This window comes from Aquarana catesbeiana, linkage group LG09, assembly GCF_042186555.1.
Source record: "Aquarana catesbeiana isolate 2022-GZ linkage group LG09, ASM4218655v1, whole genome shotgun sequence".
In the NCBI taxonomy this organism is placed as follows: Eukaryota; Metazoa; Chordata; class Amphibia; order Anura; family Ranidae; genus Aquarana; species Aquarana catesbeiana.
The window spans coordinates 273093701-273114667 of record NC_133332.1 but is presented as its reverse complement, the minus strand read 5'-3'; positions in this window follow the sequence as shown (position 1 = coordinate 273114667).

Sequence of the window (20967 nt, the reverse complement as noted above, 5' to 3'; positions counted from 1 at the left end):
GTGATGGGACTCTGATATAAGGAGCATGTGATAGGACGCTGATGAAAGGGGCTGCTGATTGGACTCTGATGTAAGGGGGCTGGTGATGGGACTTTGTAAGGAGCTGCTGATGGGACTCTCTGATGTAAGGGACTGTTGATGGGACTCTGATAAAAGGGGGCTGGTAATGGTACTTTGATGTAAGGGGCTGGTAATGGGACTCTGATGTAAGGGGCTGGTGATGGGACTCTGATTTAAGGGGCTGCTGGTGGGACTCTGATTTAAGGGGCTGCTGGTGGGACTCTGATTTAAGGGGCTGGTGGTGGGACTCTAATGTAAGAGGCTGCTGATTGGACTCTGATGTAAGGGGACAGGTGATGAGACTTTGTAATGTGCTGGTGATTTGACTCTGATGTAAGAGGCTGCTGATTGGAATCTGATGTAAGGAGCATGTGATGGGACTCTGATGTAAGGGGGCTGGTGATGGGACCTTGATGTAAGGGGCTGCCGATGGGACTCTGATGTAAGGGACTGTTGATGGGACTCTGATGTAAGGAGGCTGGTAATGGGACTTTGATGTAAGGGGCTGGTGGTGGGACTCTAAAGTAAGGGGCTGCTGATTGAACTCTGATGTAAGGAGCATGTGATGGGATGCTGATGTAAGGGGCTGCTGATTGGACTCTGATGTAAGGGGCTGCTGATGGGACTCTGATGTAAGAAGCTGCTGATGGGACTCTGATGTAAGGAGCATGTGATGGGACTCTGATGTAAGGGGGCTGATGATGGGATGTTGATGTAAGGGACTGGTGGTGGGAGTCTGAAGTAAGGGGCTGCTGATGGGACTCTGATGTAAGGGGCTGGTGATGAGACTGTGATGTAAGGGGCTGTTGGTGGAACTCTAATGTAAGAGGCTGCTGATTGGACTCTGATGTAAGGGGACAGGTGATGAGACTTTGAAAGGGGCTGGTGATGGGACTCTGATGTAAGGGGTTGCTGATTGGACTCTGATGTAAGGGGCTGCTGATGGGACTCTGATGTAAGGAGCTTGTGATGAGACTCTGATGTAAGGAGCTTGTGATGGGACTCTGATGTCAGGGGGCTGGTGATGGGACTTTGATGTAAGGGGCTGCTGATGGGACTTTGATGTATGGGACTGTTGATGGGACTTTGATGTAAAGGGCTGGTGGTGGGACTCTGATGTAAGGGGCTGCTGGTGGGACTCTAATGTAAGACGGTGCTGAATGGACTCGGATGTTAGCAGATTCTGATTGGACTCTGATGTAAGGGGCTGCTGATGGGTCTCTGATGTAAGGTCCTGGTGTTGAGACACCCTGTATTAAGCTGCTGATTGGACTCTAATGTAAGGGGCTGGTGATGGGACTCTGATGTGAGGGGCTGGTGATGGGACTCTGATGTAAGAGGCTGCTGATGGGTCTCTGATGTAAGGTCCTGGTGTTGGGACACTTTGTATTGGACTGCTGATGGGATTCTGATGTAAGGGGCTGGTGATGGGATTCTGATGTTAAGGACTGTTGATGGGACTCTGATGTAAGGGGGCTGTTAAAGGGACTCTGATGTAAGGGGCTGCTGATTGGACTCTAATGTAAGGGGCATGTGATGGGACTCTGATGAAAGGGGGCAGGTAATGGGACTTTGATGTAAGGGGCTGGTGGTGGGACTATGAAGTAAGGGGCTGCTGATTGGACTCTGATGTAAGGAGCATGTGATGGGATGCTGATGTAAGTTGCTGCTGATTGGACTCTGTTGTAAGGGGCTGCTGATGGGACTCTGATGTTAGGAGCATGTGATGGGACTCTGATGTAAGGGGCTGCTGATTGGACTCTGATGTTAGGGGCTGCTGATGGGACTCTGATGTAAGGGGCTGCTGATGGGACTCTGATGTAAGGGGCTGCTGATGGGACTCTGATGTAAGGGGCTGCTGATGGGACTCTGATGTAAGGAGCATGTGATGGGACTCTGATGTAAGGGGGCTAGTATTGGGACTTTGATGTAAAGGGGCCGGTGGTTGGACTCTGAAGTAAGGGGCTGCTGATGAGACTCTGACGTAAGGAGCATGTGATGGGACGCTAATGTAAGGGGCTGCTGATTGGACTCTGATGTAAGGGGCTGCTGATGGGACTCTGATGTAAGGAGCATGTGATGGGACTCTGATGTAAGTTGCTGCTGGTGGGACTCTGATGTAAGGGGCTGCTGATGGGACTCTGATGGAAGGGGGCTGTTAATGGTACCCTGATGTATGGGGGCTGATAATGGGACTCTGATGTAGGGGGCTGTTGAAGGGACGCTGATGTAAGGGGCAGATAATGGGACACTGTGATGTAACGGGCTGCTGATGTGACTCTGATGTAAGGGGCTGGTGATGGGACTTTCTGATGTAAGGGGCTGCTAATTGGACTCTGATGTAAGGGGCTTCTGAATGGACTCTGATGTAAGGGGCTGCTGATTGGACTCTGATGTAAGGGCCTGCTGAATGGAATCTGATGTAAGGGGCTGCTGATGGGACTCTGATGTAAGGAGCTTGTGATGGGATTCTGATGTAAGGGGGCTGGTGATGTGACTTTGATGTAAGGGGCTGCTGATGGGACTCTGATGTAAGGGACTGTTGATGGGACTTTGATGTAAGGGGCTGGTGGTGGGACTCTGATGTAAGGAGCATGTGATGGAACTCTGATGTAAGGGGGCTGGTGATGGGACTTTGATGTAAGGGGCTGCTGATGGGACTCTCTGATGTAAGGGACTGTTGATGGGACTCTGATGTAAGGGGGCTGGTAATTAGACTTTGATGTAAGTGACTGGTAGTGGGACTCTGAAGTAAGGGGCTGCTGATGGGACTCTGATGTAAGGAGCATGTGATGGGACTCTGATGTAAGTTGCTGCTGATTGGACTCTGATGTAAGGGGCTGCTGAATGGACTCTGATGTAAGGGGCTGCTGATGGGACTCTGATGTAAGGATCTTGTGATGGGACTCTGAAGTAAGGGGCTGCTGGTGATGGGACTTTGATGTAAGGGGCTGCTGATGGGACTCTGATTTAAGGGACTATTGATGGGACTTTTGATGTAAGGGGCTGGTGGTGGGACTCTAATGTAAGACGGTGCTGATGGGACTCGGATGTTAGCGGATTCTGATTGGACTCTGATGTAAGGGGCTGCTGATGGGTCTCTGATGTAAGGTCCTGGTGTTCAGATACTCTGTATTAAGCTGCTGATGGGACTCTAATGTAAGGGGCTGGTGATGGGACTCTGATGTGAGGGGCTGGTGATGGGACTCTGATGTAAGGGGCTGCTGATGGGTCTCTGATGTAAGGTCCTGGTGTTGGGACACTTTGTATTGGACTGCTGATGGGATTCTGATGTAAGGGGCTGGTGATGGGACTCTGATGTTAAGGACTGTTGATGGGACTTTGATGTAAGGGGGCTGTTGATGGGACTCTGATGTAAGGGGCTGCTGATTGGACTCTAATGTAAGAGGCATGTGATGGGACTCTGATGTAAGGGGGCTGCTGATTGGACTCTGATGTAAGGGGCTGCCGATGGGACCCTGATGTAAGGAGCATGTGATGGGACTCTGATGTAAGGTGGCTGATGATGGAACTCTGATGTAGGTGGCTGCTGATGGGACTCTCTGATGTATAAGGAGCATGTGATGGGACGCTGATGTAAGAGGCTGCTGATTGGACTCTGATGTAAGGGGCTGCTGATGGGACTTTGATGTAAGGGGCTGCTGATGGGACTCTGATGTAAGGAGCATTGTGATGGGACTCTGATGTAAGGGGGCTAGTATTGGGACTTTGATGTAAAGGGGCTGGTGGTTGGACTCTAAAGTAAGGGGCTGCTGATGAGACTCTGATGTAAGGAGCATGTGATGGGACGCTGATGTAAGGGGCTGCTGATTTGACTGTGATGTAAGGGGCTGCTGATGGGAATCTGAAGTAAGGAGCTGCTGATGGGACTCTGATGTAAGAAGCATGTGATGGGACTCTGATGTAAGTGGCTGCTGGTGGGACTCTGATGTAAGGGGCTGCTGATGGGACTCTGATGGAAGGGGGCTGTTAATGGTACCCTGATGTATGGGGGCTGATAATGGGACACTGTGATGTAACGGGCTGCTGATGTGACTCTGATGTAAGGGGCTGGTGATGGGACTTTCTGATGTAAGGGGCTGCTAATTGGACTCTGATGTAAGGGGCTTCTGAATGGACTCTGATGTAAGGGGCTGCTGATTGGACTCTGATGTAAGGGGCTGCTGAATGGAATCTGATGTAAGGGGCTGCTGATGGGACTCTGATGTAAGGAGCGTGTGATGGGACTCTGATGTAAGGGGGCTGGTGATGAGACTTTGATGTAAGGGGCTGCTGATGGGACTCTGATGTAAGAGACTGTTGATGGGACTTTGATGTAAGGGGCTGGTGGTGGGACTCTGATGTAAGGAGCATGTGATGGAACTCTGATGTAAGGGGGCTGGTGATGGGACTTTGATGTAAGGGGCTGCTGATGGGACTCTCTGATGTAAGGGACTGTTGATGGGACTCTGATGTAAGGGGGCTGGTAATTAGACTTTGATGTAAGTGGCTGGTAGTGGGACTCTGAAGTAAGGGGCTGCTGATGGGACTCTGATGTAAGGAGCATGTGATGGGACGCTGATGTAAGGGGCTGCTGATTGGACTCTGATGTAAGGGGCTGCTGATGGGACGCTGATGTAAGGGGGCTGATGATGGGACTCTAATGTAGGGGGCTGTTAATGGGACGCTAATGTAAGGGGCTGCTGATTGGACTCTGATGTAAGGGGCTGCTGAATGGACTCTGATGTAAGGGGCTGCTGATGGGACTCTGATGTAAGGATCATGTGATGGGACTCTGAAGTAAGGGGGCTGGTGATGGGACTTTGATGTAAGGGGCTACTGATGGGACTCTGATTTAAGGACCTGTTGATGGGACTTTTGATGTAAGGGGCTGGTGGTGGGACTCTAATGTAAGAGGCTGCTGATTGTACTCTGATGTAAGGGGGCTGGTGATGAGACTCTGTAAGGGGCTGCTGATGGGACTCTGATGTAAAGGGATTCTGATAGGACTCTGATGTAAGGGGATCTGATGGGACTCTGATGTAAGGGGCCTGTGATTGGACTCTGATGTAAGGGTCTGGTGATGGGAATCTGATGTTAAGGACTGTTGATGGGACTCTGATGTAAGGGGGCTGTTGATGGGACTCTGATGGAAGGGGCTGCTGATTGGACTCTGATGTAAGGGGCTGCTGATGGGACTCTGATGTAAGGTGCTGTTAATGGGACTCTGATGTAAGGGGGCCGGTGATGGGACTCTGATATAAGGAGCATGTGATGGGACGCTGATGAAAGGGGCTGTTGATGGGACTCTGATGTAAGGGGGCTGGTGATGGGACTCTGATATAAGGAGCATGTGATGGGACGCTGATGAAAGGGGCTGCTGATTGGACTCTGATGTAAGGGGCTGCTGATGGGACTCTGATGTAAGGTTCTGCTAATGGGACTCTGATGTAAGGAGCATGTGATGGGACTCTGATGTAAGGGGGCTGGTGATGGGACTTTGATGTAAGGGGCTGCTGATGGGACTCTCTGATGAAAGGGACTGTTGATGGGACTCTGATATAAGGGGGCTGGTAATGGGACTTTGATGTAAGGGGCTGGTGGTGGGACTCAAAAGTAAGGGGCTGCTAATGGGACTCTGATGGAAGGAGCATGTGATAGGATGCTGATGTAAGTTGCTGCTGATTGGACTCTGATGTAAGGGGCTGCTGATGGGACTCTGATGTAAGGGGCTGCTGATGGGACTCTAATGTAAGGAGCATGTGATGGGATTCTGATGTAAGAGGGCTGATGATGGGACTTTGATGTAAGGGGCTGGTGGTGGGACTCTGAAGTAAGGGGCTGCTGATCGAACTCTGATGTAAGGGGCTGGTAATTGGACTCTGATGTAAGGGGCTGGTGATGGGACTCTGATTTAAGGGGCTCTGATGGGACTCTAATGTAAGAGGCTGCTGATTGGACTCTGATGTAAGGGGACAGGTGATGAGACTTTGTAAGGGGCTGGTGATGGGACTCTGATGTAAGAGGCTGCTGATTGGACTCTGATGTAAGGGACTGTTGATGAGACTCTGATGTAAGGGGGCTGGTAATGGACTTTGATGTAAGGGGCAGGTGGAGGGACTCTGAAGTAAGGGGCTGCTGATGGGACTCTGATGTAAGGAGCATGTGATGGGATGCTGATGTAAGTTGCTGCTGATTGGACTCTGATGTAAGGGGCTGCTGATGGGACTCTGATGTAAGGGGCTGCTAATGGGACTCTAATGTAATGGCATGTGATGGGACTCTGATGTAAGGGGGCTGATGATGGGACATTGATGTAAGGGGCTGGTGGTGGGACTCTGAAGTAAGGGGCTGCTGATTGGACTCTGATGTCAGGGGCTGCTGATGGGACTCTGATGGAAGGAGCTGCTGATGGGACTCCGATGTAAGGAGCATGTGATGGGACTCTGATGTAAGGGGGCTGATGATGGGACGTTGATGTAAGGGGCTGATGGTGGGAGTCTGAAGTAAGGGGTTGCTGATGGGACTCTGATGTAAGGGGCTGGTGATGGGACTGTGATGTAAGGGGCTGTTGGTGGAACTCTTACGTAAGAGGCTGCTGATTGGACTCTGATGTAAGGGGACAGGTGATGAGACTTTGTAAGGGGCTGGTGATGGGACTCTGATGTAAGGGGTTGCTGATTGGACTCTGATGTAAGGGGTTGCTGATTGGACTCTGATGTAAAGGGCTGCTGCTGGGACTCTGATGTAAGGAGCTTGTGATGGGACTCTGATGTCAGGGGGCTGGTGATGGGACTTTGATGTAAGTGGCTGCTGATGGGACTTTAATGTATGGGACTGTTGATGGGACTTTGATGTAAGGGGCTGCTGATGGGACATTGATGTAAGGGGCTGGTGGTGGGACTCTGAACTAAGGGGCTGCTGATCGGACTGTGATGTCAGGGGCTGCTGATGGGACTCTGATGGAAGGAGCTGCTGATGGGACTCCGATGTAAGGAGCATGTGATGGGACTCTGATGTAAGGGTGCTGATGATGGGACGTTGATGTAAGGGGCTGATGGTGGGAGTCTGAAGTAAGGGGTTGCTGATGGGACTCTGATGTAAGGGGCTGGTGATGGGACTGTGATGTAAGGGGCTGTTGGTGGAACTCTTACGTAAGAGGCTGCTGATTGGACTCTGATGTAAGGGGACAGGTGATGAGACTTTGTAAGGGGCTGGTGATGGGACTCTGATGTAAGGGGTTGCTGATTGGACTCTGATGTAAGGGGTTGCTGATTGGACTCTGATGTAAAGGGCTGCTGATGGGACTCTGATGTAAGGAGCTTGTGATGGGACTCTGATGTCAGGGGGCTGGTGATGGGACTTTGATGTAAGTGGCTGCTGATGGGACTTTAATGTATGGGACTGTTGATGGGACTTTGATGTAAGGGGCTGCTGATGGGACTCTGATGTAAGGAGCATATGATGGGACTCTGATGTAAGGGGTTGCTGATTGGACTCTGATGTAAGGGGCTGGTGGTGGGACTCTCATGTAAGGAGCATGTGATGGGACTCTGATGTAAGGGGGCTGGTGATGGGATTTTTATGTAAGGGGCTGCTGATGGGACTCTCTGATGTAAGGGACTGGTCATGGGACTCTGATGTAAGGGGGCTGGTAATGAGATTTTGATATAAGGGGCTGGCGGTGGAACTCTGAAGTAAGGGGCTGCTGATGGGACTCTGATGTAAGGAGCGTGTGATGGGATGCTGATGTAAGGGGCTGCTGATTGGACTCCCAAGTAAGGGGCTGCTGATGGGACTCTGATGTAAGGGGCTGCTGATGGGACTCTGATGTAAGGAGCATGTGATGGGACTCTGATGTAAGGGGGCTGGTGATGTGACTTTGATGTAAGGGGCCGCTGATTGGACTCTGATGTAAGGGGCTGCTGAATGGACTCTGATGTAAGGGACTGCTGATGGGTCTCTGATGTAAGGTCCTGGTGTTGGGACACTCTGTATTGGACTGCTGATGGGATTCTTATGTAATAGGCTGCTGATGGGACTCTCTGTTGTAAGGGACTGTTGATGGGACTCTGATGTAAGGGGCCTGAAAATGGGACTTTGATGTAAGGGGCTGGTGGTGGGACTCTGAAGTAAGAAGCTGCTGATGGGACTCTGATGTAAGGGGCTGGTGATGGGACTCTGATGTAAGGGGCTGCTGGTGGGACTCTAATGTAAGACGGTGCTGATGGGACTCTGATGTAAGGGGCTGGTGATGGGACTCTGATGTAAGGGGCTGCTGATGGGACTCTGATGTAAGGGGCTGCTGATGGGACTCTAATGTAAGGGGGCTGATGATGGGACTCTGATGTAGGGGGCTGTTCGATGGGACGCTGATGTAAGGGGCTGCTGATTGAACTCTGATGTAAGGGGCTGCTGAATGGACTCTGATGTAAGGGGCTGCTGATGGGACTCTGATGTAAGGATCTTGTGATGGGACTCTGAAGTAAGGGGCTGCTGGTGATGGGACTTTGATGTAAGGGGCTGCTGATGGGACTCTGATTTAAGGGACTGTTGATGGGACTTTTGATGTAAGGGGCTGGTGGTGGGACTCTAATGTAAGACGGTGCTGATGGGACTCGGATGTTAGCGGATTCTGATTGGACTCTGATGTAAGGGGCTGCTGATGGGTCTCTGCTGTAAGGTCCTGGTGTTGAGACACTCTGAATTAAGCTGCTGATGGGACTCTAATGTAAGGGGCTGGTGATGGGACTCTGATGTGAGGGGCTGGTGATGGGACTCTGATGTAAGGGGCTGCTGATGGGTCTCTGATGTAAGGTTTTGGTGTTGGGACACTTTGTATTGGACTGCTGATGGGATTCTGATGTAAGGGGCTGGTGATGGGACTCTGATGTTAAGGACTGTTGATGGGACTCTGATGTAAGGGGGCTGTTGATGGGAGTCTGATGTAAGGGGGCTGCTGATTGGACTCTGATGTTAGGGGCTGCTGATGGGACTCTGATGTAAGGGGCTGCCGATGGGACTCTGATGTAAGAAGCATGTGATGGGACTCTGATGTAAGGTGGCTGATGATGGGACTCTGATATAGGGGGCTGCTGATGGGACTCTCTGATGTATAAGGAGCATGTGATGGGACTCTGATGTAAGGGGGCTAGTATTGGGACTTTGATGTAAAGGGGCTGGTGGTTGGACTCTAAAGTAAGGGGCTGCTGATGAGACTCTGATGTAAGGAGCATGTGATGGGACGCTGATGTAAGGGGCTGCTGATTGGACTCTGATGTAAGGGGCTGCTGATGGGAATCTGAAGTAAGGAGCTGCTGATGGGACTCTGATGTAAGGAGCATGTGATGGGACTCTGATGTAATTGGCTGCTGGTGGGACTCTGAAGTAAGGGGCTGCTGATGGGACTCTGATGGAAGGGCCTGTTAATGGTACCCTGATGTATGGGGGCTGATAATGGGACTCTGATGTAGGGGGCTGTTGATGGGACGCTGATGTAAGGGGCTGATGATGGGACACTGTGATGTAACGGGCTGCTGATGTGACTCTGATGTAAGGGGCTGGTGATGGGACTTTCTGATGTAAGGGGCTACTAATTGGACTCTTATGTAAGGGGATTGTGAATGGACTCGGATGTAAGGGGCTGCTGATTGGACTCTGATGTAAGGGGCTGCTGATGGGACTCTGATGTAAGGAGCTTGTGATGGGACTCTGATGTAAGGGGGCTGGTGATGGGACTCTGATGTAAGGGGGCTGGTGATGGGACTTTGATGTAAGGGGCTGCTGATGGGACTCTGATGTAAGGGACTGTTGATGGGACTTTGATGTAAGGGGCTGGTGGTGGGACTCTGATGTAAGGAGCATGTGATGGAACTCTGATGTAAGGGGGCTGGTGATGGGACTTTGATGTAAGGGGCTGCTGATGGGACTCTCTGATGTAAGGGACTGTTGATGGGACTCTGATGTAAGGGGGCTGGTAATTAGACTTTGATGTAAGTGGCTGGTAGTGGGACTCTAAAGTAAGGGGCTGCTGATGGGACTCTGATGTAAGGAGCATGTGATGGGACGCTGATGTAAGGGGCTGCTGATTGGACTCTGATGTAAGGGGCTGCTGATGGGACTCTGATGTAAGGGGCTGCTGATGGAAATCTGATGTAAGGGGGCTGATGATGGGACGCTAATGTAAGGGGCTGCTGATTGGACTCTGATGTAAGGGGCTGCTGAATGGACTCTGATGTAAGGGGCTGCTGATGGGACTCTGATGTAAGGATCTTGTGTTGGGACTCTGAAGTAAGGGGGCTGGTGATGGGACTTTGATGTAAGGGGCTGCTGATGGGACTCTGATTTAAGGGACTGTTGATGGGACTCTGATTTAAGGGACTGTTGATGGGACTTTTGATGTAAGGGGCTGGTGGTGGTACTCTAATGTAAGAGGCTGCTGATTGTACTCTGATGTAAGGGGGCTGGTGATGAGACTCTGTAAGGGGCTGCTGATGGGACTCTGATGTAAAGGGATTCTGATAGGACTCTGATGTAAGGGGCTCTGATGGGACTCTGATGTAAGGGGCCTGTGATTGGACTCTGATGTAAGGGTCTGGTGATGGGAATCTGATGTTAAGGACTGTTGATGGGACTCTGATGTAAGGGGGCTGTTGATGGGACTCTGATGTAAGTGGCTGCTGATTGGACTCTGATGTAAGGGGCTGCTGATGGGACTCTGATGTAAGGGGCTGTTGATGGGACTCTGATGTAAGGGGGCCGGTGATGGGACTCTGATATAAGGAGCATGTGATGGGACGCTGATGAAAGGGGCTGTTGATGGGACTCTGATGTAAGGGGGCTGGTGATGGGAATCTGATATAAGGAGCATGTGATGGGACGCTGATGAAAAGGGCTGCTGATTGGACTCTGATGTAAGGGGCTGCTGATGGGACTCTGATGTAAGGTTCTGCTAATGGGACTCTGATGTAAGGAGCATGTGATGGGACTCTGATGTAAGGGGGCTGGTGATGGGACTTTGATGTAAGGGGCTGCTGATGGGACTCTCTGATGAAAGGGACTGTTGATGGGACTCTGATATAAGGGGGCTGGTAATGGGACTTTGATGTAAGGGGCTGGTGGTGGGACTCAAAAGTAAGGGGCTGCTAATGGGACTCTGATGGAAGGAGCATGTGATAGGATGCTGATGTACGTTGCTGCTGATTGGACTCTGATGTAAGGGGCTGCTGATGGGACTCTGATGTAAGGGGCTGCTGATGGGACTCTAATGTAAGGAGCATGTGATGGGACTCTGATGTAAGGGGGCTGATGATGGGACTTTGATGTAAGGGGCTGGTGGTGGGACTCTGAAGTAAGGGGCTGCTGATCGAACTCTGATGTAAGGGGCTGGTAATGGGACTCTGATGTAAGGGGCTGGTGATGGTACTCTGATTTAAAGGGCTCTGGTGGGACTCTAATGTAAGAGGCTGCTGATTGGACTCTGATGTAAGGGGACAGGTGATGAGACTTTGTAAGGGGCTGGTGATGGGACTCTGATGTAAGAGGCTGCTGATTGGACTCTGATGTAAGGGACTGTTGATGAGACTCTGATGTAAGGGGGCTGGTAATGGACTTTGATGTAAGGGGCTGGTGGAGGGACTCTGAAGTAAGGGGCTGCTGATGGGACTCTGATGTAAGGAGCATGTGATGGGATGCTGATGTAAGTTGCTGCTGATTGGACTCTGATGTAAGGGGCTGCTGATGGGACTCTGATGTAAGGGGCTGCTAATGGGACTCTAATGTAAGGAGCATGTGATGGGACTCTGATGTAAGGGGGCTGATGATGGGACATTGATGTAAGGGGCTGGTGGTGGGACTCTGAAGTAAGGGGCTGCTGATCGGACTCTGATGTAAGGGGCTGCTGATGGGACTCTGATGGAAGGAGTTGCTGATGGGACTCTGATGTAAGGAGCATGTGATGGGACTCTGATGTAAGGGGGCTGATGATGGGACGTTGATGTAAGGGGCTGGTGGTGGGAGTCTGAAGTAAGGGGCTGCTGATGGGACTCTGATGTAAGGGGCTGCTGATGGGACTCTGATGTAAGGGGCTGTTGGTGGAACTCTTACGTAAGAGGCTGCTGATTGGACTCTGATGTAAGGGGACAGGTGATGAGACTTTGTAAGGGGCTGGTGATGGGACTCTGATGTAAGGGGTTGCTGATTGGACTCTGATGTAAGGGGCTGCTGATGGGACTCTGATGTAAGGAGCTTGTGATGGGACTCTGATGTCAGGGGGCTGGTGATGGGACTTTGATGTAAGTGGCTGCTGATGGGACTTTAATGTATGGGACTGTTGATGGGACTTTGATGTAAGGGGCTGCTGATGGGACTCTGATGTAAGGAGCATGTGATGGGACTCTGATGTAAGGAGCATGTGATGGGACTCTGATGTAAGGGGTTGCTGATTGGACTCTGATGTAAGGGGCTGGTGGTGGGACTCTGATGTAAGGAGCATGTGATGGGACTCTGATGTAAGGGGGCTGGTGATGGGATTTTGATGTAAGGGGCTGCTGATGGGACTCTCTGATGTAAGGGACTGGTCATGGGACTCTGATGTAAGGGGGCTGGCAATGAGACTTTGATGTAAGGGGCTGGTGGTGGAACTCTGAAGTAAGGGGCTGCTGATGGGACTCTGATGTAAGGAGCGTGTGATGGGATGCTGATGTAAGGGGCTGCTGATTGGACTCCCAAGTAAGGGGCTGCTGATGGGACTCTGGTGTAAGGGGCTGCTGATGGGACTCTGATGTAAGGAGCATGTGATGGGACTCTGATGTAAGGGGGCTGATGATGTGACTTTGATGTAAGGGGCCGCTGATTGGACTCTGATGTAAGGGGCTGCTGAATGGACTCTGATGTAAGGGGCTGCTGAATGGACTCTGATGTAAGGGGCTGCTGAATGGACTCTGATGTAAGGGGCTGCTGATTGGTCTCTGATGTAAGGTCCTGGTTTTGGGACACTCTGTATTGGACTGCTGATGGGATTCTTATGTAATTGGCTGCTGATGGGACTCTCTGTTGTAAGGGACTGTTGATGGGACTCTGATGTAAGGGGCCTGGTAATGGGACTTTGATGTAAGGGGCTGGTGGTGGGACTCTGAAGTAAGAAGCTGCTTATGGGACTCTGATGTAAGGGGCTGGTGATGGGACTCTGATGTAAGGGGCTGCTGGTGGGACTCTAATGTAAGACGGTGCTGATGGGACTCTGATGTAAGGGGCTGGTGATGGGACTCTGATGTAAGGGGCTGCTGGTGGGACTCTAATGTAAGATGGTGCTGATGGGATTCAGATGTTAGCAGATTCTGATTGGACTCTGATGTAAGGGGATGCTGATGGGTCTCTGATGTAAGGTCCTGGTGTTGAGACACTCTGTATTAAGCTGCTCATGGGACTCTAATGTAAGGGGTTGGTAATGGGACTCTGATGTGAGGGGCTGGTGATGGAACTCTGATGTAAGGGGCTGCTGATGGGTCTCTGATGTAAGGTCCTGGTGTTGGGACACTTTGTATTGGACTGCTGATGGGATTCTGATGTAAGGGGCTGGTGATGGGACTCTGATGTTAAGGACTGTTGATGGGACTCTGATGTAAGGGGGCTGTTGATGGGACTCTGATGTAAGGGGCTGCTGATTGGACTCTGATGTAAGGGGCTGCTGATGGGACTCTAATGTAAGGGGCATGTGATGGGACTCTGATGTAAGGGGGCTGGTAATGGGACTTTGATGTAAGGGGCTGGTGGTGGGACTCTGATGTAAGGGTCTGCTGATGGGACTCTGATGTAAGGAGCATGTGATAGGATGCTGATGTAAGTTGCTGCTGATTGGACTCTGATGTAAGGGGATGCTAATGGGACTCTGTTGTAAGGGGCTGCTGATGGGACTCTGATGTAAGGAGCATGTGATGGGACTCTGATGTAAGGGGGCTGCTGATGGGACTCTCTGATGTATAAGGAGCACGTGATGGGACGCTGATGTAAGGGGCTGCTGATTGGACTCTGATGTTAGGGGCTGCTGATGGGACTCTGATGTAAGGGGCTGCTGATGGGACTCTGATGGGACTCTGATGTAAGGAGCATGTGATGGGACTCTGATGTAAGGTGGCTGATGATGGGACTCTGATGTAGGGGGCTGCTGATGGGACTCTCTGATGTATAAGGAGCATGTGATGGGACGCTGATGTAAGAGGCTGCTGATTGGACTCTGATGTAAGGGGCTGCTGATGGGACTTTGATGTAAGGGGCTGCTGATGGGACTCTGATGTAAGGAGCATGTGATGGGACTCTGATGTAAGGGGGCTGGTGATGGGACTTTGATGTAAGGGGCTGCTGATGGGACTCTCTGATGTAAGGGGCTGCTGATGGGACTTTGATGTAAGGGGCTGCTGATGGGACTCTGATGTAAGGAGCATGTGATGGGACTCTGATGTAAGGGGGCTGGTGATGGGACTTTGATGTAAGGGGCTGCTGATGGGACTCTCTGATGTAAGGGACTGTTGATGGGACTCTGATGTAAGTGGGCTAGTATTGGGACTTTGATGTAAAGGGGCTGGTGGTGGGACTCTGAAGTAAGGAGCTCCTGATGGAACTCTGATGTAAGGAGCATGTGATGGGACTCTAAAGTAAGTGGCTGCTGGTGGGACTCTGATCTAAGGGGCTGCTGATGGGACTCTGATGGAAGGGGGCTGTTAATGATACCCTGATGTATGGGGGCTGATAATGGGACTCTGATGTAGGGAGCTGTTGATGGGACGCTGATGTAAGGGGCTGATGATGGGACACTGTGATGTAACGGGCTGCTTATGTGACTCTGATGTAAGGGGCTGGTGATGGGACTTTCTGATGTAAGGGGCTGCTAATTGGACTCTGATGTAAGGGGCTTCTGAATGGACTCTGATGTAAGGGGCTGCTGATTGGACTCTGATGTAAGGGGCTGCTGAATGGAATCTGATGTAAGGGGCTGCTGATGGGACTCTGATGTAAGGAGCTTGTGATGGGACTCTGATGTAAGGGGGCTGGTGATGGGACTTTGATGTAAGGGGCTGCTGATGGGACTCTGATGTAAGGGACTGGTGGTGGGACTCTGATGTAAGGAGCATGTGATGGAACTCTGATGTAAGGGGGCTGGTGATGGGACTTTGATGTAAGGGGCTGCTGATGGGACTCTCTGATGTAAGGGACTGTTGATGGGACTCTGATGTAAGGGGGCTGGTAATTAGACTTTGATGTAAGTGGCTGGCAGTGGGACTCTGAAGTAAGGGGCTGCTGATGGGACTCAGATGTAAGAATCATGTGATGGGACGCTGATGTAAAGGCCTGCTGGTGGGACTCTAATGTAAGAGGTTGCTGATTGAACTCTGATGTAAGGGGACAGGTGATGAGACTTTGTAAGGGGCTGGTGATGGGACTCACCAGGTTGATGATTGAACTCTGATGTAAGGGGCTGCTGATGGGACTCTGATGTAGGGGGCTGTTAATGGGACGCTGATGTAAGGGGCTGCTGATTGGACTCTGATGTAAAGGGATTCTGATAGGACTCTGATGTAAGGGGATCCTGGTGGGACTCTAATGTAAGACGGTGCTGATGGGACTATGATGTTAGGGGATTCTGATTGGACTCTGATGTAAGGGGCTGTTGATGGGACTCTGATGTAAGGGGCTGTTGATGGGACTCTGATGTAAGGGAGCTGTTGATGGGACTCTGATGTAAGGAGCTTGTGATGGGATGCTGATGGAAGGGGCTGCTGATTGGACTCTGATGTAAGGGGCTGCTGATGGGACTCTGATGTAAGGGGCTGCTGATGGGACTCTTATGTAAGGAGCATGTGATGGGACTCTGAAGTAAGGGGGCTGGTGATGGGACTTTGATGTAAGGGGCTGCTGATGGGACTCTCTGATGTAAGGGACTGTTGATGGGACTCTGATGTAAGGGGGCTGGTAATGGGACTTTGATGTAAGGGGCTGGTGGTGGGTCTGTAAAGTAAGAGGTTGCTGATGGTACACTGATCAAAGGAGCATGTGATGGGACGCTGATGTAAGAGGCTGCTGATTGGACTCTGATGTAAGGGGCTGCTGATTGGACTCTGATGTAAGGGGACAGGTGATGAGACTTTGTAAGGGGCTGGTGATTGGACTCACCAGGTTGATGATTGGACTCTGATGTAAGGGGCTGCTGATGGGACTCTGATGTAAGGGGGCTGATGATGGGACTCTGATGTAGGGGGCTGTTAATGGGACTCTGATGTAAGGTGCTGCTGATGGGACTCTGATGTAAGGAGCATGTGATAGGATGCTGATGTAAGTTGCTGCTGATTGGACTCTGATGTAAGGGGCTGCTAATGGGACTCTGTTGTAAGGGGCTGCTGATGGGACTCTGATGTAAGGAGCATGTGATGGGACTCTGATGTAAGGGGGCTGCTGATGGGACTCTCTGATGTATAAGGAGCATGTGATGGGACGCTGATGTAAGGGGCTGCTGATTGGACTCTGATGTTAGGGACTGCTGATGGGACTCTGATGTAAGGGGCTGCTGATGGGACTCTGATGGGACTCTGATGTAAGGAGCATGTGATGGGACTCTGATGTAAGGTGGCTGATGATGGGACTCTGATGTAGGGGGCTGCTGATGGGACTCTCTGATGTATAAGGAGCATGTGATGGGATGCTGATGTAAGAGGTTGCTGATTGGACTCTGATGTAAGGGGCTGCTGATGGGACCTTGATGTAAGAGGCTGCTGATGGGATTCTCTGATGTAAGGGACTGTTGATGGGACTCTGATGTAAGTGGGCTAGTATTGGGACTTTGATGTAAAGGGGCTGGTGGTGGGACTCTGAAGTAAGGAGCTCCTGATGGAACTCTGATGTAAGGAGCATGTGATGGGACTCTGATGTAAGTGGCTGCTGGTGGGACTCTGATGTAAGGGGCTGCTGATGGGACTCTGATGGAAGGGGGCTGTTAATGGTACCCTGATGTATGGGGGCTGATAATGGGACTCTGATGTAGGGAGCTGTTGATGGGACGCTGATGTAAGGGGCTGATGATGGGACACTGTGATGTAACGGGCTGCTTATGTGACTCTGATGTAAGGGGCTGGTGATGGGACTTTCTGATGTAAGGGGCTGCTAATTGGACTCTGATGTAAGGGGCTTCTGAATGGACTCTGATGTAAGGGGCTGCTGATTGGACTCTGATGTAAGGGGCTGCTGAATGGAATCTGATGTAAGGGGCTGCTGATGGGACTCTGATGTAAGGAGCTTGTGATGGGACTCTGATGTAAGGGGGCTGGTGATGGGACTTTGATGTAAGGGACTGGTGGTGGGACTCTGATGTAAGGAGCATGTGATGGAACTCTGATGTAAGGGGGCTGGTGATGGGACTTTGATGTAAGGGGCTGCTGATGGGACTCTCTGATGTAAGGGACTGTTGATGGGACTCTGATGTAAGGGGGCTGGTAATTAGACTTTGATGTAAGTGGCTGGCAGTGGGACCCTGAAGTAAGGGGCTGCTGATGGGACTCAGATGTAAGAATCATGTGATGGGACGCTGATGTAAAGGCCTGCTGGTGGGACTCTAATGTAAGAGGTTGCTGATTGAACTCTGATGTAAGGGGACAGGTGATGAGACTTTGTAAGGGGCTAGTGATGGGACTCACCAGGTTGATGATTGAACTCTGATGTAAGGGGCTGCTGATGGGACTTTGATGTAGGGGGCTGTTAATGGGACGCTGATGTAAGGGGCCGCTGATTGGACTCTGATGTAAAGGAATTCTGATAGGACTCTGATGTAAGGGGCTCCTGGTGGGACTCTAATGTAAGACGGTGCTGATGGGACTATGATGTTAGGGGATTCTGATTGGACTCTGATGTAAGGGGCTGTTGATGGGACTCTGATGTAAGGGGCTGTTGATGGGACTCTGATGTAAGGGAGCTGTTGATGGGACTCTGATGTAAGGAGCATGTGATGGGATGCTGATGGAAGGGGCTGCTGATTGGACTCTGATGTAAGGGGCTGCTGATGGGACTCTGATGTAAGGGGCTGCTGATGGGACTCTTATGTAAGGAGCATGTGATGGGACTCTGAAGTAAGGGGGCTGGTGATGGGACTTTGATGTAAGGGGCTGCTGATGGGACTCTCTGATGTAAGGGACTGTTGATGGGACTCTGATGTAAGGGGGCTGGTAATGGGACTTTGATGTAAGGGGCTGGTGGTGGGTCTGTAAAGTAAGGGGTTGCTGATGGTAAACTGATCAAAGGAGCATGTGATGGGACGCTGATGTAAGAGGCTGCTGATTGGACTCTGATGTAAGGGGCTGCTGATTGGACTCTGATGTAAGGGGACAGGTGATGAGACTTTGTAAGGGGCTGGTGATTGGACTCACCAGGTTGATGATTGGACTCTGATGTAAGGGGCTGCTGATGGGACTCTGATGTAAGGGGGCTGATGATGGGATTCTGTTGTAGGGGGCTGTTAATGGGACTCTGATGTAAGGTGCTGCTGATGGGACTCTGATGTAAGGAGCATGTGATAGGATGCTGATGTAAGTTGCTGCTGATTGGACTCTGATGTAAGGGGCTGCTAATGGGACTCTGTTGTAAGGGGCTGCTGATGGGACTTTGATGTAAGGAGCATGTGATGGGACTCTGATGTAAGGGGGCTGCTGATGGGACTCTCTGATGTATAAGGAGCATGTGATGGGACGCTGATGTAAGGGGCTGCTGATTGGACTCTGATGTTAGGGGCTGCTGATGGGACTCTGATGTTAGGGGCTGCTGATGGGACTCTGATGTAAGGGGCTGCTGATGGGACTCTGATGGGACTCTGATGTAAGGAGCATGTGATGGGACTCTGATGTAAGGTGGCTGATGATGGGACTCTGATGTAGGGGGCTGCTGATGGGACTCTCTGATGTATAAGGAGCATGTGATGGGATGCTGATGTAAGAGGCTGCTGATTGGACTCTGATGTAAGGGGCTGCTGATGGGACTTTGATGTAAGGGGCTGCTGATGGGACTCTGATGTAAGGAGCATGTGATGGGACTCTGATGTAAGGGGGCTGGTGATGGGACTTTGATGTAAGGGGCTGCTGATGGGACTCTCTGATGTAAGGGACTGTTGATGGGACTCTGATGTAAGTGGGCTAGTATTGGGACTTTGATGTAAAGGGGCTGGTGGTGGGACTCTGAAGTAAGGAGCTCCTGATGGAACTCTGATGTAAGGAGCATGTGATGGGACTCTGATGTAATTGGCTGCTGGTGGGACTCTGATGTAAGGGGCTGCTGATGGGACTCTGATGGAAGGGGGCTGTTAATGGTACCCTGATGTATGGGGGCTGATAATGGGACTCTGATGTAGGGAGCTGTTGATGGGACGCTGATGTAAGGGGCTGATGATGGGACACTGTGATGTAACGGGCTGCTTATGTGACTCTGATGTAAGGGGCTGGTGATGGGACTTTCTGATGTAAGGGGTTGCTAATTGGACTCTGATGTAAGGGGCTTCTGAATGGACTCTGATGTAAGGGGCTGCTGATTGGACTCTGATGTAAGGGGCTGCTGAATGGAATCTGATGTAAGGGGCTGCTGATGGGACTCTGATGTAAGGAGCTTGTGATGGGACTCTGATGTAAGGGGGCTGGTGATGGGACTTTGATGTAAGGGGCTGCTGATGGGACTCTGATGTAAGGGACTGGTGGTGGGACTCTGATGTAAGGAGCATGTGATGGAACTCTGATGTAAGGGGGCTGGTGATGGGACTTTGATGTAAGGGGCTGCTGATGGGACTCTCTGATGTAAGGGACTGTTGATGGGACTCTGATGTAAGGGGGCTGGTAATTAGACTTTGATGTAAGTGGCTGGCAGTGGGACTCTGAAGTAAGGGGCTGCTGATGGGACTCAGATGTAAGAATCATGTGATGGGACGCTGATGTAAAGGCCTGCTGGTGGGACTCTAATGTAAGAGGTTGCTGATTGAACTCTGATGTAAGGGGACAGGTGATGAGACTTTGTAAGGGGCTGGTGATGGGACTCACCAGGTTGATGATTGAACTCTGATGTAAGAGGCTGCTGATGGGACTCTGATGTAGGGGGCTGTTAATGGGACGCTGATGTAAGGGGCCGCTGATTGGACTCTGATGTAAAGGGATTCTGATAGGACTCTGATGTAAGGGGCTCCTGGTGGGACTCTAATGTAAGACGGTGCTGATGGGACTATGATGTTAGGGGATTCTGATTGGACTCTGATGTAAGGGGCTGTTGATGGGACTCTGATGTAAGGGGCTCTTGATGGGACTCTGATGTAAGGGAGCTGTTGATGGGACTCTGATGTAAGGAGCATGTGATGGGATGTTGATGGAAGGGGCTGCTGATTGGACTCTGATGTAAGGGGCTGCTGATGGGACTCTGATGTAAGGGGCTGCTGATGGGACTCTTATGTAAGGAGCATGTGATGGGACTCTGAAGTAAGGGGGCTGGTGATGGGACTTTGATGTAAGGGGCTGCTGATGGGACTCTCTGATGTAAGGGACTGTTGATGGGACTCTGATGTAAGGGGGCTGGTAATGGGACTTTGATGTAAGGGGCTGGTGGTGGGTCTGTAAAGTAAGGGGTTGCTGATGGTACACTGATCAAAGGAGCATGTGATGGGACGCTGATGTAAGAGGCTGCTGATTGGACTCTGATGTTAGGGGCTGCTGATGGGACTCTGATGTAAGGGGCTGCTGATGGGACTCTGATGGGACTCTGATGTAAGGAGCATGTGATGGGACTCTGATGTAAGGTGGCTGATGATGGGACTCTGATGTAGGGGGCTGCTGATTGGACTCTCTGATGTATAAGGAGCATGTGATGGGACGCTGATGTAAGAGGCTGCTGATTGGACTC